This window comes from Prinia subflava, chromosome Z, assembly GCF_021018805.1.
Source record: "Prinia subflava isolate CZ2003 ecotype Zambia chromosome Z, Cam_Psub_1.2, whole genome shotgun sequence".
NCBI classification, from domain to species: Eukaryota; Metazoa; Chordata; class Aves; order Passeriformes; family Cisticolidae; genus Prinia; species Prinia subflava.
In genome coordinates, this window is record NC_086283.1 from 87,443,610 (window position 1) to 87,459,942 (window position 16,333).

The window sequence follows — 16,333 nt, forward strand, 5'->3', positions numbered from 1 at the left end:
ATATCAACTGAGTAGGGATCTGGTCACAACATGTTTGCTCTCTGATACAAACCTAACTATTTCAGTTTTCCTCTTCAGTTAAAGCCAAATCTCTTGATACTTCCAAAGATAATAATGCTCTTTAAATGAGCACTGTTTGCTCATTTGGTGGTTTGAAGTACCTATTTGAGTCTTACAGTACAGCAGATCCTCATACCCACACAGCTGCCAGCATCAGGGAGTTTTTTGAAGAGGCTGGTACTGCTCACCTGGGTGTTGGTATCTTCTCATAGCAGTACAGTAACTTTTCTTGAGTGATCATATTTATTTAAATGAAGGTAAATTTTCAAACAGTTCCTGTATTTAAGAGCAGCTAATTGTGATACTGTTTGCAAAATCTTTGTTTTACTACAAGACATTTCTACAACTGCAGTTGTGGAAGGTTTGGTGTTCTGGGCTGTTCCCTTAATGCTTTAGGCAGATGTAACTTGGGCTGAACAGGAGCAAGCCACAAGATTGCTGGATGAAATCCCAAACACAGAGTAAACAAGTGGGAAATATACCTCAGAGGGATTGCTGTCTCTCCTGGGTCAGAACCAGAGTAAAACAAACCTGATTGTGAAGAGGTGATTTGAGCAGCAACAGAGGAGCTACACACAACTTTCAGGTCATTTTTCACCCACAGCTGTGCAGGACAGCGTATAAACATGGACTGGTGTCTGCCAGTGTTGCCATGCAATGCCATAGCCTTGCTTGGATAGGAAGGGATCTGATTAGTATGAACCATCAACTTCCTTCACTGCAACTCTTAGATCTGTGGTTTATTAACCATCCAGATTCCTTAGTAAAAGTGCCAAGTGACCCCAGTCTTTTTCTGTACAGTTATTTTACAGAGCAAGTACTGCTAGGCTGCTTACCTGGTGTGATTCATCTTTTTTCCTCAAGATGATTGCATAAAGAAGGCTTATTCTACATCCCTCTTGTAATACTACAGTGACAGGAGTGCAGTGATGTTTATTGTAATGTTCTGAGTGTTTTGCAGCTGCATGTCAGTCATGTGGAATTAGTTTATTAATGTTGATGAGAAATCTCATCCAAAAAGTGAGTGTAAGAAAAGAATGACCTTTTACACTTCTGGCTGGTTCATCATGCATGCATACAGAAGGATCTTGCCATAATTCACAATTCTAACATGGCAGAGAAGCAGGTATGTGGCTGATGTTAGCTTTGGCAGTTGGTTTCTTTGTAGCTTAATGTCTCAATTAAACCTTTGAGAGCCTGAGGGATTACTTAAACATACATGCAATTATCTTAGTGTTCAGGAATTTTATATGTTTATTTTTAAAGACCTTCCTTCATTCCTTTTCCAGGACTGGAATGGAAAAGAACAGATTACCATAAAAGCTTCTAAAATTATATTTATGCATAAAATGCCTATTAGGATAAAGGATTTCTCACTGGGGCTCAGATTAGGAATTATATTCACAATATTTTTCCTGTTGCTATTCCCTGCTGAATTTCTCCATCTGATAATATTACTGTTTAGGAAGTGATAACATATGCATGTAACAAGTTAATTGTAAAAGCCCAAAAGGGGTAATTTGATTGTGCTACTGAAACAATAGTAGTCAAGCATTCTGGTCTGCGGTTGCCAGTTTTAAATTACCACGATTGTTGTAAATCATGCAAAGGGATTGTGGGAAACAGAACTTTCAACTTTTCATTACAAATGCCCCGTTTTCTGTACAGGATCACTCAGCCATCAGTCTAATACACTGCAGTGCTGCTTCACAGACCATTCCTTCAGCAACCCAGGACAGTTAAGAGTGGGGTGAGGGAACATTCCTGAGTATTGCAGTATATTTGAAATCTTAACTATGCGGGTTTGTGGCTAAGAACTGAGTCCACTTCTCAATGTAAATGGTGCGGGCACTGGCAATTTTCCATGTTAGGAACTAGACATATGTTGCACGTATGTATAATTAGCTAGATAGCACTGAAAATGAAAAGATCATTTTATATGCCCTCTTCTTTGCTGAGAAGAGATGCTTCTCCTTTCTGCTTTTCAAAACTAGAATCCGACTCCAGCATACCAGAACTAACATATTCTCTGCCCTTGTGTGATTTTGCTAGTGTATCAGAGGACCTGAGAGCAACCTATAGAACCATTCTGGAGAATCATAGGGGAAAATATCACACTCCAAAGATTTCAGGTAGTGTGGTAGTCAGTGTCAACTGATTACAAGTGTCAACTGGCTTGAATGTTGACTTATTAAGGGAACACAGAGTTACTCCAGTGCTCTCCATAATGCCCCTGAAACACTTTTTGGATACCTAGAAAAGCTGGGCCTGTGTTGCAGAGCAATGCCACCCATGCTGTCTGAATGATGCTATCCTTGAGTCATTGCCCACGTGTGCCCATTGCTGCGCACCAGCCTAGAGATGGGCTGTTGATCAGTTCACACTGTGCTGTACAGAACTCTGAGTTTTGTTGGTCACTTTTGAATCTTTCTTGATTATTTTGAAAATTTTCCCCTGGACTGTCTTCTGGCTTATGGTAAATGAGAAATCCAAATTTTGGTACATGACATCCAGCCATCTCACCAGGGTATCTACCCTACCAAGCTTTTCTTGTCCTCTGCCTCGCCTTCCCTGTGCAGTCATCCTTGTCCCTTTGAAAAAAAGTGTAAACAGTGAATATTTTATACTCTATTAATTTCTCTACATGTTTCATTCCACCCTCTTCCCAGGCTTTTTTATACTCTTAAATCTTTAATTTTTCTAATGCACAGGGAGCACCATTTGAGCTCTTTCTTGCACTGCCAGAGTTGAATTTATCTGTTCTCGTTCAGTATTATTCACACGTCCATATTGAGAACTCTAGAGATGTGATAGGACCCACCATGTCTGAAAAAGCTGAAAGATTCTTAGGAATCATTCATCAAGAGTATGAACTCCCTCTGAAGAATGGGATTGAGGGGCATGACATGTATTCTGCCTGCCAGTCCTGACACTTGCTGTAGTAATTTTGGCACCTGGGACATTCTGAAGGAGTGGGTCTGTGGTATGCTTATGAAAAAAGAGGATGTATTTAGCTTGAAACTGGCCTTCCTATGTAAATTATTTAAGTAAATCAATTAATTGTTGAGGTGACTTCTGATGAGCCTCACTTCAGCTGTGGTTACAGGAATGGATTGCCACTGGTAGGAAATGCTCTCACAGGATAAATCTCTTCCTACTTCGGTATTCTGTGCACTAGCTTTCACAGATGAACGCATATAGCTGGTCTGTCTGCTGGGCTCTCTAGCAGGCTGATACTCAGAAACAACAGATTCATGGCACGGTAACTGCATCTTGCTTTGGTATTTGGATGTGATTTTATGTGATAATTTTTATAAAAAATTCATGAGTTTGGGGAAAAGTACTCACTGTGGTGAGAAGCACTTTCGGTTTCTCACACTGCTATTGCAATTTCAGTTGCTGGAAACAATTGCTTTCTTTTGTAGGTTTTTAAATAATCAGCTACCAAAGTAAACTATATTTTATAGAAAACTTAGATCATTGATCTAAAGTTCCAAGTCATAAAATTACTGAAATGTTCTGATATCAGCATGTGGTCTGAGGACTTAGTACTAGTTTAGAAGGAAACAAAGCACTCTAAAAATCACACAAAACCATATCTACACACTTTTTTCAGAACTTTGACCAAATTCTGAAATATTACTTTTATCTTTATCATCATTATTGTTAGTTTTCAGTCTGACAATGATCTATTCTATAATTCATGCTGCCCTGGTAATCTAAATGCTGTTCACTGTTCTGATTCATTATTTTTGGCAAGGCAAGGTAGAATGCCCCAGAGTTATGAGGAACAAGTTGAATTGAAAGTTGTTTGAAATATGCTGCCTTTTTTTTTTTTTTAACCCAGGGTTTCTTTTTAGTAAAACTTCTGTTTATTTGTATAGGTCACTTTTTTCATTCTGAGTTTGGTATATTATTTTTCTTAAATCATGTTCAGGTTTTATTTCCAGAAAACTGACTTTATTTTTCTTTGTGCCCAGTACAGAACTCCTTACAGCAATAGCTGCTTGTAAATAATATTTTCAAAGACTCACATTGTAACAAATTAAATCCTTGATCCCTTAGTCTAAGTTCTTAAATGCTGAAAGGTAAATTAGAGCTTCAATAAATTAATGATTCAGTAACGGAGAATGAGGATTCAAGTGGATGAAGTGTAATTGAACTCTGTATTAAACTTACCATGTAAATGCACATACTTTGAGGGAATCAGTAGTTGTTATGCCCAGAAGCATTCTTTGTAACATCTACTCAGTTACTGTCAGCATCAATTAGTCCACTTTGAGGAAACTTCCGAAATAATCTGAGGTTAGTAAGAACTAAAAAACCCACATATCTTTGCTTTGATTCTTTTTCTATTGCAAATACTTGGGAGTCCTTGATAACTTGCAAGTCGCTTCTATACTGAGGCAATTAAATTTACAAACAGATTAGTAAACATACCTTAGAAATGTAAGAAAGCAGGAAATCCCTACGTTTTTAATGACATCATTTACCATCAAGGTATAACTGTTTCCTAAAGAAGCTATTAGAGATTATCTGGTTAGGCATATAGGAATCTCTTCAGTACCTTTATGATGACTGTCTACTGAAATGGGAAGAGGGAAGCCCTATTTCTTTTAATTGAAAGTGTTAAGTGAGTTTACTTGATTTCTTTTGCATTTATTCAGTGTTTTGTACTGTATAAACAAACACGAGAGAATTGCCAATCAGTAACTATATGAAGTAAGTATAGGAAATATGTAAGTAAATTTATATTCCTAATTCAGTCTAATATTAGCTACAGGCTGGAAGCTGAGTCCTGCCATCTCTTGTGTTCCTGCCAACCCCTGAAAATAGCCTCTTTGAATTCCTGAGTCTGATTTAAGATTGTTGATTTAATATTTTTAGAAGGAAAAACAAACCTAAATCAATGGAGTACTTGGCTGGAGATGTGAATTGCACAAGATAGGTGTTCTCACTTGACACCTCAGGTAAAACAGACTCTGGAGCAATTCTCCATCCCATTCCTATGTAAATTCTGACCCCATCCCCCAAAAAATTCATATCACAGATACTTTCTGTTCCTTAGTTAGCCACGGGTGAAGAAACTTTAATTTTTGATACTGATGGTCTTTTAATTGAACTCCATTTTTCATTGGCTGGATAACATGTTGTCTTGCTCATTTCCTGAGTTGTATCAAAAAGAATTCAAGCTAAAGAGACAGTGTGGATGCAAATGTACATGAAAATCAGAAGCAGAATTTAAGAGAAAATAAATTATGGCTATGACAAGAATTTGCAGCTTGAAACAAAAATGCATATTGTATAAATCCATTAATTTAAATGTATATGTATATGCAAGCCCAGGCAGTCTTAGGAAAGATGAATAGAAGAGAGTTAAGTGCTCAGATTTCCCAAGCACCTGATTGTGATTGACTTCCAGGGAGGAATTCCAGACCTGTGTTCCTTCTTCTATTGATCTGAGTAATAAAATAATAGAATAATAGAATGTTTAAAATATAATGGGAGAAAAATACAAACTCCAAAGTGTCCTTGCTGTATAGGCTTCATAATTTGTGACATAAAATATCTCTTCTGGGTCTCTCTTTCCATGGGTGATATGGGCCAGTAATGCCGTGTATAATCTTCATTGGGTTAAGGAACTGGATTGGAGGTCTCCCTAGACAAAACATTTGGATCTGAAATAAAATGTTGAGTGTCTTGCCTGAGACCTTTAAAAGATTTCTTTTCCCCCTGATCTATTAGCTTCTTTGTTGTAGGGTTGTTCTTCAGATTTGTATTTTAGAAACTAGAAATTTTGCAAGTATGAAGAAAAAGAAGAGTAAAACCAACAGAAAATGTTTCTTCTTCAGCAATTTTTAGAGTTTGGAAAACAGCTATTAAAAGCTATAGCATATATGGCTCTTGTGGCTTTGTTAAACAGACAGCTCTCTAGCATTAAGAGTATTTGTTTTCCAAAATTTTGGAGGATTACCACAATAGTAATATATTTAGAATATTAAAATACATAAAGTACATATGGAGCTTGCAACAGAGGGCAATAGAAAAGCCACAACTAAGATATAAATCTTAGTGACTCTTTTTGCCTGTTACATGATACCTTAGTGGTGATTGTTGATGAATAAAATTAAGACCTGTATTTTATATTAACAAAATATTTATTTTGAACATGATTAGTACATTCACTCATATACCAGCAGTATTTGAGGCCACAAGTATCTCAGCATACTTCCAGAACAGCTGGTGAGGCCTGGATGCCTAACTCAGCCCCTGGCTGGGGATCTAGAGTGGATGGAAGGGCTGCATTTTAGCCTTTCAGCCCTACGTGCCTGTGCCCTTCCCAGCCACGCTTTTCACTCCTGGCTGACTTCAACACCTTTCTTCTTAGCAAACTTCTGTAAACCCCTTTCTTTAATGCTCAGTCTCTTCACAGGAGCTCCTTCTTGGTCGCGCCAGCCGTGCAGACCTGGGAGCTGTATGCGCAGCGGTGTAGGGTGTACGCATTGCTCTGCATAGTCGAGTGACTTCCAGATTTCTCTGACCCTGCAGCAGCTCTAAGTAAGTGCAGTTCAGGACTGAAAAGCTGAACATACTTCAGAAGTGTAGAAAGATCAGCCCATTATGCTATATAATTTTGAGTGAAACTCAAAATACCAAATAACTCATGAAGAGTTACATTTCTCATGTCAGTGAAATCTGAACCTTGCTAAGCTGAAATGGCAAATGTTAGCTCTTTTGAGGAAAAAGAAATGACAGTGAGGCAGGAAACGGAGTAGCTGTTTTGGGATATGACAACAAAGTGGGCATTTTGTATTTGCAGTTGGGTGAAGAGAGGGTTGAAGAACATAACCACTCACAGGTAATGCTTTGTTTGACTTTGACAAATTTGTAGAACTTGTAAAGCCAGGCATTTAGAAATTAGGAATGCTTTGGGTAGCAGCTGCAAGGCTGAACAGCCAAACTAAACTCAAACATAGCAGTGATGGAGATAAGGTAAATTTGCTGCTATCCCCTAAATCTCCCTCCTTTGTTTGCAAGAACAGTGTGCTGAGGTTGAAACCATTTCAAAAAGTAGAGGGGAAGTGGGAGCCGTGGAGGTTTCATCTTTGCCTGAGTTACACACTAAGACACCAGTAAGCCTAAAATAACATTTGTATCTCCAAATTATAAACCTCATACTTCAAAGCTAAAATGTTTACCCACAGTGCTGGTTAGTCATAAGCTTTTTTGATCCAATAAATACTGTTTGTATGTTTCTGTCTTAACAGTTTGCCAAGTCATTCTATACACTACATTTTTTCTTAGAGCAGTGACAGTTTTAGCAACATATGTTTATTGGGTTATTTTTTTAATATGCTGTATTTGCAAAAATACTGTATTTTCTTTCTTTTCCCTTTGTACAGTCTTAGTTCTGTGAATCACATTTTTATTGTTGCATTAGTTAGTATTAATAGATTTGTTTTTCCATATAAATTGACATTTTATGTGCCTATGGAGAAATATTTCATCAAAAAGGAGATTAATTGAATTGCATTAATTGATCTGGCTGTGAAGAATGGGACCAGATAATGCCTGACAGTGCTGCACTGCCTGTGTTTCTCCATTTCTGTTACACAGGTCACAGATTACTTGTACCCAGTAATTTGTTTACTTGAAAAGTAAGTTGAAGTGATAGAGATTTTTTAAAATGAGTATTATTCATCTTCTAGTAAATTTCAGTTTTCATTTTGTTTTAGCCTTGTAAAAGATTTTTTGTTCCTTATTTCTATTTTTGATTCCTCAGTATCTCTTATATTTAGTTAAGGAACAATCTAGTGTTTATTGTTTCTTCGACATATAGATTATAATCACTACAGTAATCCATTATGTATTTTTCTCAATTAACTGTCTATTATCTTGATTATAAGAAAGTGCTCCAGAATTCAAGGAACATTTTTACGTCCTTGCACTTTTGAAGTTTGTTAGTCTCTTAAGTGTGGACATAAGAACTGTCTACAATAATCCAGTAACAGATCTTTTTTCTAATCTTTGCTTGGCATTTTCCTGCTAATTCATCAAAAGACTTCTCCTTTTAAGTTACTGATATGTCAGCAACAGTTTCAGCTAATCAAGTTCCAAATTTCCAGCTGGTCAGATCTCAAAATACTTTCTATAAACATTGACTAAACTATTCTTCATAACATTCCTCCAGCACAAGAAGATAAGTAGCTGTAGCTGGGAATATGACATATTTCACTTAAAGAAGGCAGTCTGAATTTCTAGATACCACTAGAGCTATCTTGTTTGTCAAGTGAAATTGCTTGGATTTCTGTTTGCATCCTTTACAATACTGATAGTTTCTTTTAAAAGGCCAAAGAAGAAAGTTATTAATTCTTATATTTGGCCTTGCACTGCAGTATAGACTTCTTGAGCTATCCTGTCCACATATACACTTGTAACCATAATGCAATGGAAAACATAAATCTTTTATCCTACCATAAGTGCCAAAAAAGAATCAGTTGTTACTCAGCTTAGTGCTGCTAAGAAAATGTTCCGGTTATTGTTATGTCAAAGAGGAAAAGACTGCCAAGTCTGTAAGAACAGAAATGTGGTTCAGTGAAGTATTTAAAGTATGAAGGGCAAGATTTATTGTTAGACTCCTAAGGATATGAATAGATTGAGAGGGGGGGGAAAAAAACAAAGACTGATTTGGAACTAGAATGTGATCCCTTGTCCAGATTAGATTGGTGAGACAAGTGTAAAGGTTGAACAGATTCAAAGTTTTTGCTGTCTGAATAGAAGAAAAGAGGGATGATGATGGAAGGTTCTGATGTGTTTTCTTAGTGTTTCCTTGAAGGAATTGTGGGAATTCCTGTGCACAGGAGAAAGTTGATGAGAGAATTTAAGAAGTGAGTTCACAGTTGCAGAACATTATTTCAGCTGAGGAAGTTGGAAGGTAAGAAGTTTGAATCTAAGAAAGAACACAGAATCACAGAATATCTCAAGTTTAAGGGGCCTGTAACGATCATCAAGTCCAACTCGGGCCCTCTCAGGACCATATAGAACTGAACCATACAACCAAGAACATTGTCCAGACAATCCTTAGACCCCTGACAGATTTGGTGCCATGACCAGAGGAGCCTGTTGGAGTGACCAACCACCCTCTCAGTGAAGAACCTTTCCCTGATGTCAAACCCTAACATCCCCAGTGCAGCTTCATTCCCCTTCCTTGTGTCCTGTGACTGGTCACCAGGGAGGAGAGATCAGCACCTCCCCTTCTCTGCCCCCAGGAGGAAAGGCTACCTTGCTGCCAGGTCCCCCCTCAGCCTTCTCTTCTTCAAGCTGAGCAAGCCAACTGACCTCAAATGGTCCTCTTATAGTCTTGCCCTCAAGGGGTTTCACCATCTGGGTTACCCTTCTCTGGACACACTTAAACAATCTGATGTCATTCTTGCACTGTGGCACCTGAAACTGCCCCCAGCACTGGAGGTGAGGCCGCCCCAGCTCAGAGCAGAGGGGACAATCCCCTCCCTTGCCTGGCTGGCCTTGCTGTCCCTGATGGCCCCAGGACACGCTTGGCCCTCCTGGCTGCCAGGGCACTGCTGGTCCTGTTCAACTTGCCATAAGATGGTTGGAATGACTTAAAATGCATGTGAAGTGTCCACTTTTCCTTCTGTTTGAGAAAAATACTTTCAAAAGGTTTAGGAAAAAGTAGTTCAAGACTCTCAGCAAGTGTCACACATCACAGTTGATGCAATCTAGGAAAATAAAGGGCTTTTCAGATAAAATTAGAATACATCTCACACAAATTGTTTTATTTTCCTTTGAGTTAAGATGTAGAGTAGTAGTTTAACTGGAAATGGAAAGAAGTAAAATACAGGAGAATAGAAGTAAGAGAATATAGAATAAAGAGACAATTAGGATTGCTTAGATCAAATCTCAGAAGCACAAATGCTCTGGAAATAGATGCCCTATTTCACAGGTGCCAGGAATCCTCTGATGCATCTGTTGGTAGCTCAGCATAATGGAGAAGCAGGAACTCTTGGACAGGGCTTGCGAATACATATCATGTGTCTGCTCGGAAATAGTCCACTCCTTTTCAAAGTTCCATGCAATCACAGGGTTTGCAATCTTTCTTCCAAAGTATGTAATTTATATCCATCTTTTTTTTTTGTCTGCTGTCTGTAACTTTTCAGTTAGATATGTAAATACACATAATTGTGGAATCATGAAATTACTGAGGTTGGGAAGGATGCCTGGATGTCATCTAGTCCAACCCTTGTGCTCAGAGCAAGATTTCATTAATGCAGTTGTGCTTTGAGTCCACTGGAGTTTTACCCCTGGACTCCACAACTTCTAAGCGATCTTTTCCACAGTTTTGTCCTCTCTTCAATGAAAAAGGTCATTAATGAAGATTTAAACAGCATTTACTCTTGGGCTGCTTCTTGAGTGGCTGTGCTTCAGCTGGACCTTTTGCCACTGGTTGAAATATTTAAGATGGGCATTTCAGCCAGTTGTTGGTACATTTCTACTAGTTTCTACTTCATCATTAAAATTCTACATGGTTCAAAAGCCTTTCCAGCTCTTTTTCAGCACTGGACCTTTCCTTAGATGCATTTTTTGAAGACCAAAAGAACTTTGGGCACATTTGAGTCCATTTCATCTTGTCCAGATGATTATTTTTTGGTAGTTTAGCTTAGCACATAATGAGAAGATAATAAGGGGCAAAGATCCTCAGTCAAGGCAATGATGAGTCTGAGTCTGTTTCGTATTTTGTGAAACAAACTAGTTTGCAGGGGCCCTATCAATTCAGTTCTGTAATCTTTTTGTTTGCCTTACAGTAATCAAATGTGCTTCTGACAAAGTATGTGTCTCTGAAAAAAAAAAGAGCTTCACTGTATCATTTATTCATGTGAATCTATGGTACCCCTTTTGCAAAGCTGCAGTTTTTACAAGAATCATTTTGAAGGTTAACATCTAGCTTATTACCATATATACAGTAATGCTTGTTTTTCACACATAATGAACTTTCAGAGCCAAGTGCAAATACAGCTGATATTGTGATATATGGCTGATATATGGCTGTTCTAAACTGTTGCTGCTGGCATTTTTTGTGCTATCACCTCTTGCTGCTAACACGGACAGAGTGACGCACTTCACCTGCAAGAGAGAAGTAGCAATATCTTTATTGATGTAAAACAGCAATTTAACAGTTTGGTGGTAAATGCGTCAGTGGTGTAACAGTATTTGATGCAAGGTATACTTGACTGTTTGCAGCCCAGAGCGTGGGGTCAGACAGAACTGTCCAGGAGACCTCCTGTTGAGTCATGAGGTTCAGAAAGGACTCCCCTTGTTCTAAATTTTCTGATAGGAGTTTAGTTGTGACTGGATCCAGACTTAGTCCCAGACTTGGTCAACACTTTATCACTAAAGGATTTTATGTGCACAATCAATATTTTTTGTCATTTAGGTAAGATTTCAAAGTTTGGTGTGTCACTAATCACTTAGCGAGAATCTTCTGAGGCAAGGAATCTCTCAGCCCATGGAGTAACGTAGAGGTGTCCATGGTGAAGGGGAGCTCCTGGCATTTCTGTGCAGGAGAGCTGAACAAACCTCAGGCTGTCCACTGTTTATGGAGTAAGATGATCGACTTACGGTCATATTTGCACACCAGACGTATTTCGTTTGGCGCATGCTCAACTAGCCCTCAGCTGTTGAACACGACTCACAGCCCTTAGGTGTCAAGCAAGATTTATGGTGCTGTTGTGTTGATATCTGTGAGCCAGATGTAGCTGTCACAACCACCCCGGGTGGCTGTTGCACAGGCAGAAAACAGCAGGGGTTGGAGCACATCACCACAGCTGCCAAAAGTGAAACGGAATGTTCCGAGTACAATCAGGTAATCAGAAGTTAGGACATTTCCCTTTGTTGCCCATAAAATAGCTGAGAGATCTTTTCTTCTGCTGAGCAGGATTTCAAAACATTTTGGAAGGACTACTGTAATATTTTTTTCTGTCCTATTGTAATAGGATTCTGACTTTGTCATGTAAAGGTCATTTCCCCTTTTTAATGCCATAGTGAGTGTTATGAAAAAGTAATTTGTCAGTAGTCCTTAGTAGCTCACTTCAGTCAACAGCTGGCTGAGACTTTATAACTGTTCCACACTAAACTGTCCTTTTATTTTTGGAAAAGAGAGTTGTGGCTCACTGCTCAGTTATTCTGTCTGAAATTGAGAGTTCTTTCAAAAGTCAGAAATTAAATTAACACAAGACTTCTTGTACAATTACATATGAATGGGGGACACAGTTATATTCTCAGCCTGCTGGAATGTGAGCAGGCCCTTTGTAAAATGTGTGATAATAGAATTTGTCTGTGCATATTGTTGAGCAGACTAATGTAAAGATTTACTATGTAGGGACTTGTTTTATGATGTGAACCAGGAGGGGACCTGGTTTATTTACAGGTTTTATTTTGGATAACCACACATAAGATAATTTATTTTATAGTAGTACTACATATTAGTCATGCTTTTGCATGGAAAGGACTTTCTGTTTATTTCAAATGACTGTTTAATTTTTCTCTATGTTGAGGGATTTTCTCATTTGGCAATTGGGGAAGGTATTGTTTTGGGTTTTTTTTTAGTATAGATACAGAGGTGACAGCTTTTTACACATTGCACTATAGAAGGATTACAGAGAAATATTGGTGAAACTTTCACTCACAAGCACATTTTACTTTCATTGTTTAGTGATCTCTTGGTACATTAAAATGATACACATAACAGAGAGGAAATTCTGGGGATACAAAAAGATTCTTGCTGCTCTTTTTTCAGCTAATTCTAACTCAGTAAAGGAAAATTCTCTTTTAAAATGTTACTTTTTTCCTTGTTCAGGCTAGGGCAGGGTGACCCTAGGCATTCAGTTTGCATGTACACAGTAGTTCTTTAGATGTTATATGTGGGGTTTTTCAGACTGATTTTTTCACTCTGTTTTTTTAAAGAGCTTGATACTGTGAAATCTGGTGTTCTTTTTGTAGTCCCACCCACTAGAAACCAGATTATTGTGAATTATTCAAATAATGTGAGCACCATGTCTGACTTTTTAAAATGCTTTTACCACCTGACTTGCATCCTTGGGAAGAATTAACTTTCCATGTTGAATTTATGTTATTTTTCTTTAACATAGAAATGCTATTAGTTCAGAACTGTTTTGGATGCTGCTGCTGTGCCAAAATATCATGGCAGCGAAAATGTGCTTAGGAATTCAGAACATAACATAACTGCTTTTTTATCAGCCATCTTCCTGAGACTTAGACACTGTCCTTTTAGACGAAAATGAAATGTTATTTTCCTAATTTCACCAGTTTATAAGTTTCTGTGCTGTAATTTATTGTCTAAAGTAGTAATAGTAGTAGTAGTTATTGTTGTTGTTGTTATAGTGGTAGTGAGATACTACTCATTGGCTTCATGGTCCAGAGATTACTTCCAGGGGAGCTGATTTTCACCTGTGCATTGAGAATGGGCATTAAGAGTAAGTTGAGCATTCACCTTGACCTCTCTGCCTTTTAAATATGTGTTCATTTTAATGTCAAGGTTAGCATGGGGTGCTGTGGCTTGGCAGGCCCTCAGTGACACGGGTTTTCAGCCACTGCTGCGGTTTGAGTGAGAAGCCCAGGTGCTGCGCTCGGGGCCGCCAAGCAGACGGCCCTGCTGGTGGCTTCCCTCAGGGACAGCAGGACCAGGACACACTGGATCTTGTCATGGTGCCCTCCCGCTGCAGGTGACCTTTGCTGTTCCAGGACTCATCTCTTGTCTGTTTCTCCTGTTTTCATGTAGGTGCTGGGATGGCTGGAGAAGGTCGTGATTTGCAGTCAAGCTGAGGGAGGCGTGAAGCATCGTCCATCCCCTGCTGGCATTTGAGGTAGCGTAATAATTTTTATCTTACCTGCAAGTGACTTTATTACCATTGCTGGCTAAGCAGATTGATCAATAGTATCCTGTGATGCCCTACAGATAATCCACACAGATCCTAGGATTCATTCCTGCAGGAGGTGATAATTACAATATGCATTATACAAAATATGGATTGGGATCTAATTGTCATATTTTAATACCCAAAATAATAGAGATATATGAATAAAGGCTGTCCAATTCAGTCCTGATTAAACTGACGACTTCAAGCCTTTCTGTCAACCTCTAGTGGCCAGCATTTGAGACAGAGAGCTAGGTAACTCTTGAAAGTGGTTAAAAGCCATTTTTCCTTGTCAGAGAAAAATTATACTGCATTTTAACAAGCCATTTGCCATGTAGTGTGTTATTTAGGATATTAATTGCCTGACTTTAAATGCACTCTATTGAAACAAATAGAGAAAATAATCTGTATTTTATGAATGAGGGAGAATGTGAAAATGCCTATCAGAACATTGTAGATAATAATGATAAATCATTGTTTAAATGACACTTACAAGTGTCATTGAGTTTGCATGTACATATTGGTTCTAATTAATGTCTAATTCATTGGTTCTTTCATGTAGTACTGAAAGCCTAGTCAGAATACAGTGGGGTAAATTTGAATCAAACATCACAGAAATATGCTATTGTGTAAGGGATTCAGACCTGTGATTGCTCATGGCATGAAGCTGAAAATCTGTTATCTGGTGTTAAATTGCTGCATGAGACTTTACAGCTGCTATCTGTGTACTGCAGTACTTTTATGAGACTTGAACTGGCTATTCCTGTGTAAGTGTACACGGTTGTACTGTCATTAAATAGAAGAAAAATTCTAGATACTTCTATCGTTGGTTACAATAACAGTAGGTAAAACTTGCTGTCTTATGTCTGTGTTCTCAATGTTTCTGAAACCAGATGGTAGAACTATAGATTCATTCATTGCACCATGGATGTCTGCTTGAGATATTTGTCTATACCAATTTCACCAAGAAAATTAGAAGGTCAGAATAGTGAAAAGTTACTTGTAGAAGTGTTTGTAAAATATGCATAAATTAGCCATTAGTGATGTCCTTAACCAAAGCCTTCTTTGTTGTGGTTACCATGCCTTTTCATACAGAGTTCAGCACACCTGGAAAACAGTTCATGAATGACTCCTCTTATTTTATAGCTGAAACGTGGCCAAACAACCATAGAAAATGCTGTTTCTGTTTTCCTGGCTTTCCGTGCCCAGGGAGCCATTGGATCCATAGCGAAACTGCCCATTCCTGATTCCTCTGCGAGCAGCCTAGCGCTGGAAGGACACAGCTTGGACACGGGGTCTAGCTTTGCTTCTGAACTCCACCACAGACTCACTCGGTTCTGTCACCCTCTGTAACCTTGCTGTGTTTCACTTTCCTGTTTGTAAATGAAGGGTAATAATTAAGAACTTTAAGAAGTGAGCAAGAAGGGAGCAAAAGATCCCAGTCATTAGGAAATGCTATTATTTGCACAGTGCTTGTCATATTTGATGAGATGTTGATATGGTGTTACCAGGGGAGAATTTAAACCTTTTGCATTTAAGTGTGACTGGTTTTTATTTTTCTAAGTATTTGAATCTAGTCAACTGCAATCAAGTGTCATTACTGAAGAAAAACTTGTGTGCAGCAAGTGAACTGAAAATAAGGGCTGATTTATGCATCAGGGCAATTCTAAACTCTGTCTGCTGTGATATTCCACAGTTTTAATAATGTTGGGGAAAATATATGCTATGAGGAAGTGATTTATTGAATATTGCTGTACAGTTTGTGTTGAACCTAAGAGCAGTCAGTCTCATCACACTTGTGTGAACATGGCTGCTTTCACAAGATTGGTGTGATGGGTGTCATAATATTTTAGAAGCAGATGGTATCATTGCTAATCACTTCCTAAAAAAACATAAAACATTTTTATGTATAAAATATATATATATTTTATATTACATTTTTAAAAGGTTTTACGTAAGATGGAAGCCTTTGATCTCTCCAGAAATACAGCTCCCTGTGATATTAAATTTATTCAGTACAAGAACTACAAAGAGGAACAGTCCCACTCTTTCCCTTCCATGCTGACACTTTCCACATGGCCATGTGGGTGAGGCTGCCCATTCAGAGCCCAGGGCTGAGTGATGTGAGGGTGATTAAAGGGAGAGAGCCAGTTCCTTAGGCTTCTGCTGACAGGCAGCTTTGCTCCCTCGTCCAAGTATAAAAATGTGCGCTGAGCAAAGCTGCTGGTCAGACTTCAGAGCAGTTGGTTAATGTGCCAGATGAGAAGAGACCCCAGCAGGGCTTTACAAAACTCCCTCCAATGTCCTGCCCTTTAGTCTGCTCC

The 16,333-nt window shown here is 38.5% G+C and overlaps 1 protein-coding gene across 2 annotated transcripts in view; it reads left to right on the plus strand.

Moving 5' to 3' along the window:
- Positions 1-16,333, plus strand: part of GHR (growth hormone receptor) — a 118,393-nt gene that overhangs the window by 24,625 nt on the left and 77,435 nt on the right. For both annotated transcript variants that reach the window (XM_063422839.1, XM_063422838.1), the window contains exon 2: positions 13,874-13,958. The gene's annotated coding sequence lies outside the window, so the exon portion shown is untranslated. The remainder of the gene's footprint in view (positions 1-13,873; positions 13,959-16,333) is intronic.